This window comes from Rhinopithecus bieti, unplaced genomic scaffold (genome assembly GCF_001698545.2).
Source record: "Rhinopithecus bieti isolate Rb0 unplaced genomic scaffold, ASM169854v2 scaffold_4640, whole genome shotgun sequence".
Lineage (NCBI taxonomy): Eukaryota > Metazoa > Chordata > Mammalia > Primates > Cercopithecidae > Rhinopithecus > Rhinopithecus bieti.
The window spans coordinates 629,595-640,242 of NW_016804643.1; the positions used below are offsets into that span (position 1 = coordinate 629,595).

At 43.3% G+C, this 10,648-nt stretch overlaps 1 pseudogene; it reads right to left on the reverse strand.

Moving 5' to 3' along the window:
* Positions 1-5,545: 5,545 nt before the first annotated feature.
* On the reverse strand, positions 5,546-6,113 carry LOC108527944 (60S ribosomal protein L18 pseudogene; annotated as a pseudogene).
* Positions 6,114-10,648: the final 4,535 nt, after the last annotated feature.

Consider the following 10,648-nt stretch of genomic DNA (forward strand, 5'->3'; position numbering starts at 1 on the left):
GTAAAGGATTTTATTTCTCCTTCACTTATGAAACTTAGTTTGGCTGGATATGAAATTCTGGGTTGAAAATTCTTTTCTTTAAGAATGTTGAATATTGGCCCCTACTCTCTTCTGGCTTGTAGAGTTTCTGCCGAAAGATCCGCTATCAGTCTGATGGGCTTCCCTTTGTGGGTAACCCGACCTTTCTCTCTGGCTGCCTTTAACATTTTTCCTTCATTTCAACTTAGATGAATCTGACAATTATGTGTCTTAGAGTTGCTCTTCTCGACGAGTATCTTTGTGGCATTCTCTGCATTTCCTGAATTTGAATGTTGGCCTGCCTTGCTAGATTGGGGAAGTTATCCTGGATAATAGAGTGCTTTCCAACTTGGTTCCATTCTCCCCGTCACTTTCAGGTACACCAATCAGACATAGATTTGGTCTTTTCACATAGTCCCATATTTCTTGGAGGCTTTGTTCATTTATTTTTACTCTTTTTTCTCTAAACTTCTCTTCTTGCCTCATTTCATTAATTTGATATTCAATCACTGATACCCTTTCTTCCACTTGATCAAATTGGCTACTGAAGCTTGTGCATGTGTCACGTAGTTCTCGTGCCATGGTTTTCAGCTCCGTCAGGTCATTTAAGGACTTCTTTACACTGGTTATTCTAATTAGCCATTTGTCTAATCTTTTTTCAAGGTTTTCAGCTTCTTTGCAATGGGTTCAAACTTCCTCCTTTAGCTCGGAGAAGTTTGATCATCTGAAGCCTTCTTCTCTCAACTCGTCAAAGTCATTCTCCATCCAGCTTTGTTCCATTGCTGGTGAGGAGCCACATTCCTTTGGAGGAGAAGAGATGCTCTGGTTTTCAGAATTTTCAGCTTTTCTGCTCTGGTTTGTCCCCATCTTTATGGTTTTATCTACCATTGGTCTTTGATGATGGTGACGTACCTATGGGGTTTTGGTGTGGATGTCCTTTCTATTTGTTAGTTTTCCTTCTAACAGTCAGGACCCTCAGCTGCAGGTCTGTTGGAGTTTGCTGGAGGTCCACTCCAGACCCTGTTTGCCTGGGTATCACCAGCGGAGGCTGCAGAACAGTGAATATTGCAGAACAGAAAATGTTGCTGCCTGATCGTTCTTCTGGAAGCTTCATCTCAGAGGGGTACCCGGCCGTGTGGGGTGTCAGTCTGCCCCTACTAGGAGGTCCCTCCCAGTTAGGCTACTCAGGATTCGGGGACCCACTTGAGGAGCCAGTCTGTCCATTCTCAGATCTCAAACTCCATGCTGGGAGAACCACTACTCTCTTCAAAGCTGTCAGACGGGGACATTTAAGTCTGCAGAAGTTTCTGCTGCCTTTTGTTCAGCTATGCCCTGCTCCCAGAGGTGGAGTCTACAGAGGCAGGCAGGTCTCCTTGAGCTGGCCAAATCTCCTGGCCGCTTTGTTTACCTACTCAAGCCTCAGCAATGGCAGGCGCCCCTCCCCCAGCCTCCCCCAGCCACCTTGCAGTTCAATCTCAGACTGCTGTGCTAGCAATGAGCGAGGCTCCATGGGTGCGGGACCTTCCGAGCCAGGCACGGGATATAATCTCCTGGTGTGCCGTTTGCTAAGACCATTGGAAAAGCGCAGTATTAGGGTGGGAGTGACCCGATTTTCCAGGTGCTGTCTGTCTCAGCTTCCCTTGGCTAGGAAAGGAAATTCCCTGACCCCTTGTGCTTCCTGGGTGAGGCGATGCCTAACCCTGCTTTGGCTCACGCTTGGTGGGCTACACCCACTGTACTGCACCCACTGTCCAACAAGCCCCCATGAGATGAACCTGGTACCTCAGATGGAAATGCAGAAGTCACCCATCTTCTGTGTCACTCATGCTGGAAGCTGTAGACTGGAGCTGTTCCTATTTAGCCATCTTGGAACCACATGCCTACATTCCTAAAAATGGATTTTACAAAGAAGTGCACAGATGGGCTCAGGAGAAGGTTTGGGAACTTGAGTAAAGGTAGGTCAAGCAAACAATCCTTGTCAGTTATATGGATGAAGAGTCAAACAGGCCAAGTGCAGTGGCTCGCACCTGTCATCCCAGCACTTTGGGAGGCCGAGGTGGGCAGACACTTGAGATCAGGAGTTTGAAATCAGCCTGGCCAACATGGTGAAACCCCATCTCTACTAAAAATACAAAAATTAGCTGGACATGGTAGTGCACACCTGTAATCCCGGCTACTAGGGAAGCTGAGGTAGGAGAATTGCCTGAACCCCGGAGGTTGCAGTGAGCCAAGATTGCACCACTGCGCTCCAGCCTGGGTAACAGAGGAAGACTCCACCTCAGAAGGAAAAAAAAAGAAAAGAGTCAAATAAATCTCAAATATTTGAAGATATTTATTCTGAGACAAATATGAGTGACTGGCCAGGCATGGTGTCTCACGCCTATAATCTCAGCACTTTAGAAGGCCTAGATGGGAGGATAACTTGAGTGCAGGAGTTTGAGACCAGCCTGGACAACACAGTCAAACATCATGTCTACAAAAAAAATAAGCAAAATTAGCTAGGCATGGTGGTGCATGCATGTAGTCCTAGCTACTCAGGTGGCTGAGGTGGGAGGATCACTTGAGTCCAAGAAGTTGAAGCTGCAGTAAGCCAAGATCACACCACTGCCCTCCAGCCTGGGTGACAGAGCATGACCCTGTCTCAAAAACAAACTAACAAATATAAGTGACCATTGGCCTGTGACACAGCCCTTGGGAGGTCCTGAGAAGATGTGCTCTACAACTTGAGCTACAACTTGATTTTATACATTTTAGGGAGACATAAGACATTAGTCAATACCTGTAAGATGTACACTGGTTTGGTCCAGAAAGGTGGGACAACTGGGAGTGGGGTTTGGGGGTGGGTGTCTTCCAGGTCATACATTTTAGAAATTTAAAGGTTTTCTGATTGGCAATTGGTTTAAATAGTATTACCTAAAGACCTGGAATCAATAGAAAGAAATGAGCGGGTTATGATAAGGGGTTGTAGAGACCAAGGCTTCATCATGCAGATAAGGCCTCCAGGTAGCAGGCTTCAGAGAGAATAGATTATAGATGTTTCTTATCACACTTGGAGTCTGTTCTATCAGTCTTAAGGTCTCTATGTTTATGTTAATGCTGGTCAGCTGTGAGGCATATCTGATACCCACCACCCTCCACTTCCCATCATGGCCTAAACTAGTTTTTCAGATTAATTTTGGAATGCCCTTGGCCAACGGGAGGGTCCATCAGCCAGTTGGGGGCTTAGAATTTTATTTAGAACTTATTTTTGGTTTACAGTAAGAAAGTTGGATCTGGCCAGCCACAGTGGCTCATGTCTGTAATCCCAGCACTTTGGGAGGCTGAGGCAGGTGGATCACCTGAGGTTGGAGTTTGAGACCAGCCTGAACAACACGGAGAAACCCCATCTCTACTGAAAATACAAAATTAGCCAGGCATGGTGGCACATGCCTGCAATCCCACCTACTCAGGAGGCTGAGGCAGGAGAATCACTTGAAGCCGGGAGGCAGAAATTGTGGGGTGAGACAAGATCATGCCATTGCACTCCAGCCTGGGCAACAAGAGCAAAACTCCATTTCAAAAAAAAACAAAAGAAAGAAAAGAAAGAAAGAAAGTTGAATACCTTACATGAGGTGTGAATTATGATGGATATCATCAGCCCCATAGTTCCACCCATGAGAAAAGCAACAAAAGGAGGCTGTTAGCTCAACCACTGTTTTGTTCACCCAAAGACTCAAACTGAAACATTTATCTTTTTCTCGTGTAGTAAAGGAAGTGGTGCATTTCATAAGACCAGTCTTCCTGTTGTTTTACAATAATGTGTCAACCTTAAATAAAGAGATTTAGAAAATATGATTACGTATGGAGTTTACTAGAGCTCAGAGATTGAAGATGGCCACCCAGGAGCAGACATTCAAGTTGCCCTGAATATACACTTCAATTAGCAGTCATAACAATGAGTTTTTAAACCAGATAAGAAGAGTCAGTTCCTAAATTATTTAGCAAGTATTTACATTAAAATAACTTAAACTACTGATTAGCTATGCATTTTTCTTTGTATCACAAATTCTAGGAACGTGAAGATAATGGCTTAGGTAGCTAGTCAGGCACAAAATGTCTTTTAAACAATTGCCACAGGCAGGGCATGGTGGCTCACACCTGTAATCCCAGCACTTTGGGAGGCCAAGGCGGGCAGATCATCTGAGATTAGGAGTTTGAGACAGCCTGGCCAACATGGTGAAACCCCATCTCTACTAAAAACACAAAAATTATCTGGGCATGGTGGCACATGCCTGTAGTTCCAGCTACTCAGGAGGCTGAGGCAGGAGAGTCGCTTGAATCCAGGAGGCAGAGGTCGCATTGAGCCAAGATCAAACCATTGCACTCCAGCCTGGGCAACAGAGCAAGACTCCGTCTCAAAAAAAAAAAAAAAAAAAAAAATGCCCAACTGAAGTCCCACATTTATGTCTCTCCGGACCTGATAAATTCTGCATACCTCACAGAACTCAGACTGCTCTTAGCTACTTTTCTTTTCTTATAAGCACACAAACAAATTAAAAGACTTGGCCTAGTAAGGTGGCTCACACCTGTAATCCCACCACTTTGGGAGGCCAAGGTGAGCAGATCACTTGAGGTAAGGAGTTTGAGACCAGCCTATCCAACATTGTGAAACTCTGTCTCTACTAAAAATACAAAAATTAGCTAGGCATGGTGGCATGGGCCTGTAATCCAAGCTACTTGGGAGGCTGAGGCACGACAATTGCTTGAACCCAGGAGGTGAAGGCTGCAGCGAGTAGAGATTGCACCACTGCACTCCAGCCTGGGTGACAAAGTGAGACTCTATCTCAAAAAAAAAGTAAAAGACTTAATTTTTTTTCTGTGGAAATAAAGGAAGACACAGCTCTGACCTCTCCTTTTTCTTTCAGAATTTAATCCTCTGTCCTTTTCAAATGTATGTTACATCTTTATAATGGCTAAATAAACCTCTTCTCAGTCTCACAATTTAGGACCTGGGAGCCATGTTTCAAAATATGTATTCAAGGGAGATAGCTCTCATAGTTCTTCTGGGAGGGTAAGAACTGAATTTTGGTGGGCAGGGTGCCTTGGCCCAATCTTCAAAACTATATCCTCACGAAAAGATTTGAGGAGTTTGCTTCTTCTCATTTGGATAAAACCAATTAGCTAACAATGGTGGTCCTGCTAACAATTATGCTAAACTTAAGATGAACTATATGTGACAAAATATGCTGTCAAGTTTTCTTACTTGAAGCCTATTTTTGTTTATCTTGAAAACATGTTTGTAATGGGTTGCATCTGCTTGTCAATATAAACGGGTGAGATTCCTTGTGTCTTTTCAATCTCTTAATGAGTTGCCTATGATGTCCATCATATTGTGGTTTAATGTTCATTCAATAATAAAACTTTTCTATCTCTACTACCATTGTGGAGAGGATTTGGGGGTTGGCAGGTTTTTTTCGTTTGTTTGTTTGTTTGTTTGTTTGTTTGTTTTGCACTCAAAATCTTTTTAATAAGAGGGTAGGATCCAGGGTTAGTTTTTGTAGCCTGGGGGGGCCAGTTGGCCTCTGGCACGCTCGAACTTCCGGCCCTTGGAGCAGACGTAGGCTTTGGTGTGGCTGTGCGGGGTTCCTGGGGCCTTGCCCAAATGCCAGTACACCTCTCGGCACTTGCGAGGATCAGAGAGCAGGACAGTGCCGCAGCCCTTGGGGGAGTCCAGGGCCAGCTGGTCGAAAGTGAGGATCTTGCCCCCTGCCCTGAGGATGCGGCTGCGGGCCCGGCTGGTCACGCGCAGTGCACATACCTTCAGTTTGGGGACCTCCTGAACCTGCACGTCATCCGTTATGGTCCCCACAACCAGGGCCATTTTGTTTTCCCGGCCAGGAAGCTTCATCTTCTGGATCATCCGGGAAAGGGACAGAGGCGGCCGGTTGGTGCGACTCATAAACAACCTCTTCAGCACAACCTGGTTGAATGCGGAATTGGTTCTTCTGGCCAGAAACCTGTACAACTTGACCAACAGCCTCAGGTAGATATCCTGGCTCTTGAGCTCCTTGCTGGTGAAACTTTCGATCCTTGTTGTGGCAGATGTCAACTCCCATGATGGCACCTCCTGCTTAGTCAGGTCTGGAAAGAGCAATATTTTTTTTTTTTTTTTTGAGAGAGAGACAGGGTCTCACTATGTTGCCCAGGCTGGTCTTGAACTCCTGGGCTCAAGTGATCCTCCTGCCTTGGCCTCCCAAAATGCTGTGAATATTTTGTTTTTAATTGTATTTTCCCAACAATAATATACCATTTCCTAAGTCCTGGCGCAATCAGGTAATAGAAGACACCACCTTCAGGCAGAGAGAGGAGGAAGCAGCCAAGGTATTACATAGCAATGAATTTTGCAAAGCATTAAACTACAGTAAGTCCTCATTTAACTTCATAGATAGCATCAACCTTAAATAATGAGATTCAGAAAATATGATTAAATATAGTTTATCTGATCTCAAAGCTTAAGGATGGCTACCGAGGGCACAGATTCAAGTTGTCCTAAATGTACACTCTGATTAGCAGCAGTTACAAGTGGCTTTTTAAAGCAAAAGAGAAGAGGCAGCTCATACTTTTTTTACCAAAAATTTACATTAAAATAACATAAGCTATTGATTGTCTATACGTTGTTCTTTGTATCACAAATTCCAGAAGCATGAAAATAAGTGAGGCACCTAGCCATGAGAACAAATGCTTTTAAACAATTACCCCTGGGCGGCCAGGTGCAGTGGCTCAGGCCTGTAATCCCAGCACTCTGGGAGGACGACGTGGGTGGATCACGAGGTCAGCAGTTCAAGACCAGTCTGACCAACGTGGAGAAACCCCGTCTCTACTAAAAATACAAAAATTACTCCACATGGTGGCAGCTGCCTCTAATCCCAGCTACTCAGGAGGCTGAGGCAGGAGAATTGCTTAAACCTGGGAGGCGGAGGTTGCAGTGAGCCGAGATTGTGCCACTGCACTCCAGCCTGGGCGACAGAGTGAGACTCCATCTCAAAAAAAAAAAAAGTTACCCCTGGACCTGGGTTGGGAAGCAGTGGGAATGGGGGTGTATGTGACCAAAGTCCCATACTCATGTTTCTCTGGGCTTAAAAATTTTGCAAACCTCATATAACTCAAACTGCTCTGAGCTATTTTTCTTTCCTCAATAGGTTATTGAAGCTGCGACTTTGAGCTAAATAATGCATAATAAAACCAAATTTACCTTAGGCTAATTGATATAAACAAGAGTTAAGTTCCTAAGGCATATTTCAAGTCACAAAAACATTACAAAACTTCTAAATAAGGACAAAAAACACCTCTAATATTAAACACTGAAATAAATATGAGCTGTACATACATTTTAAAGGATTAATAAAACAAGATAATTATCCAATTTTGGTGAATCAGGTAGTGATGACAGTCATAATGGTGTTGGGTTAAATCAAGAAATAAATGTTTGCAAAGCAAAAAGTGTTAAGTTTTTGGAAAGGGGTTACTGGAAAGGGGTCCCAAACCAGACCCCAAGAGAGGGTTATTGGATCTCATGCAAGAAAGAATTTGAAGCGAATCCAGAAACTGAGAGTAAGTTTATTAGAGAAGTAAAGAAACAAAATAATGGCTACTGCATAGGCAGAGCAGCAGCTTGGAATGCTTAACTGATAATACTTATAGTTATTTCTTTATTATATGCTAAACAAGGGGTGGATTATTCATGAGTTTTCCAGGAAAGGGGTAGACAATTCCCAGAACTGAGGGTTTCTCCCCTTTTTAGACCATATAGAGTAACTTCCCAACATTGCTGTGGTATTTGTAGACTGTCGTGGTGCTGATGGGAGTGTCTTTTAGCATCCTAATGCATTCTAATTAGCATATAATGAACAGAATTATCAGAGGTCAATTTGGTCACCATCTTGGTTTTGGTCAGCTTCTTTATCACATGCTGTTTTACCAACAATGTCTTTGTGACCTGTATCTTGTGCCAACCTCCTATCTCATCCTGTGACTAAGAATGCCTATGCTCCTGGGAATGCAGTCCAGTAGGTCTCAGCCTTATTGTACCCAGTCCCTACAAAAGATGGAGTTGCAGGCCGGGCACAGTAGTTCATGCCTGTAATCCCAGCACTTTGTGAGGCCAAGGCGGGCGGATCACCTGTGGTCGGGAGTTTGAGACCAGCCTGACCAACATGGAGAAACCCCGTCTCTGCTAAAAATACAAAAAAATTAGCCAGGCATGGTGGCCCATCCGGTGAGCCGAGATCGAGCCATTGCACTCCAGCCTGGGCAACAAAAGCGAAACTCTGTCTCAAAAAAAAAAAAAAAAAGATGGAGTTACTTTGGTTCAAATGCCTCTGACATAAACAGCACTTCCTCCCACCACGCAGTTCAATAACAATCACAAACATGGCAGGCTCATTGAGCGCTTTCATATCACACTGTTTATTGTCATACATTTTGTATGATCACTGTATAATTTATAAATTTTATTTTACAATAAGCTGTATTAACTCTTTCATTCATTTTCCAATCTATTTATTCTACCAGTTCAGGGTCAAGGATAGCCAGAGTGTATCCAGAAGCTCAGCGCACAACACAGAAACCAGACCTGAACAGAACCTCATCCTATTGCACAGTGCCCTCATGCACACCTGAATTAACTCTGATTGGTACAATGTACACATGCCAATTAACCTAATGTGCACATCTTTGGATTGTGAAAGGAAACTGGAGTACTAAGAGAAAACCCACACCCACATTATTTGAGTACCTGCTGTACAGAACAATTCTTTTGTTTGGTTTCTGACTCTCTTTGTACAAAGACTTTCATTAAAGTTTTAAAAAGCACAAAAGGCCTGGCCTTCAACAACCTTTGCAAAATTATGATAGTAAAAGAAGTCTGACATGGCTGACTCCATCTTGCTTCTAAATTCTAAGCTGTCTATGCTTATTCCTCAGTGTAGCCTAAGCTAACCATGGGTGGAATTTATATTCTAACTTGAAAGCAAAGACAATAGTTCCTCTCTAAAACTAACTCCCTCCCTGTTCAGAGATTGATAACCACATTTATAAGTTTGATGAAAGGCCAGAAGATTAGGATTATGGGAGGGGCCTGAACTCTGGTATAGTTTCTATAAACCCTTGTTCCTCAGGAGTCATGTGGCCACAGGATTTATGACTTTCCCAATTGCTTATAGGTAACATCACTGAGAGTGGTCTTTTGAGATTTGTTTCAGACTTTCTGGCAACCAACTGACCCCACCAGGACCCATGACTCTTGACTCAGCTGGTCCTGTGGCCCCATCCAGAGGCAGACTCAGCACATGATGACTGTTTTCCACACCCCTATGATTTCATTCCCAACCAAACAACAGCACCCATTCCCTAGCCACCTGGCCACCAAATGGTCCATAAAATGTCTAGCCTGTTAGTTCTCAGAGAACTGATTTGAGAATTCAAGTTCCTCTATGTGGCTGGTTTCATGTCAATTAAACTTTCATTACCGCAATGTGAGGTTCTCAGTGAATTGATTTTGTCTGTGCAGCACTCAGGAAGCACTCATCAGGCAATTATGGGCCCAGAAAGGAGAGGCCTTCCTAATTTTGGCAGACTCTAGGACAGAAATACCTACACCAAACGGAAAAGAGAACCTTCATATAGTACTAAATACAGAGAATAAAATTGACTTTTGAAACAACAGTAATTATACTTTGACCTCCATTCCTAGATCATCTCTAATAAACTCTCCTCTTGTATGCCTACCACTCACTTTTGTGGTTGTATTATAAATCTTGGCATTGCTCCACCATGACATTCACAAAAGCAGATATCTGATTCTACCACAACCTCCTGTCACTTCAGCTTGCTTACTCAATTACATCTACTAACCTGTTTCTCACCTCCTTTGAAATCTTCAGTCAACTGTTCATTTACTTTCTACAGTCTTTCATCCCACCTTCTATTATTATTTGCCTCTCATTATACAGCTGAGACTTGTAGGGGAGGAAAACTGTCCTCTACCCTCTTAGGTTCTCCAGCTGGGTCTTTGAAATGAACTGACAACATACAAATTAACAGGAGAAAAGGCATACAAATTTATTTGATGTTAAATGTTTTACATGGCACAGGAGTCCTCATAGAAAAAAAGAAAATCCCCCAAAAAACAGCTGGGCTTGGAGAATTTGGACTGAAAAAGATAATTTCTTTTTTCAAGACAGGGTCTCACTCTGTCACCCAGGCTGAAGTGCAGTGGTGTGATCATGGCTCACTACAGCCTTAAACTCCCAGACTCAAGCAATTCTCCTGCCTCAGCCTCCCAAGTAGCTGGGACTACAGGTGCAAACAACCATGCTCAGCTAGTTTTTTCATAAGAAAGATAAACTTAGAGAGAAGAGACAAGGCAAAGGAAAGGGACTTTGAGCTTCTATGAGTAACAAATTGAAGGAAGGCAAGTATATGGGGAAACTGATGATAGATAAGGGCCAGTCAGTAGGTTTGTTTATGTAGATTCTTTGTCAGTGCCATCTCATCTCTGGTGATAAGTTGTTTTCTTCCTGGTATGTAACCATAATAGATTTGTTTCCTGATACACTCAGCAAGTCAATATACTGAGATACTAGGTTGCAGC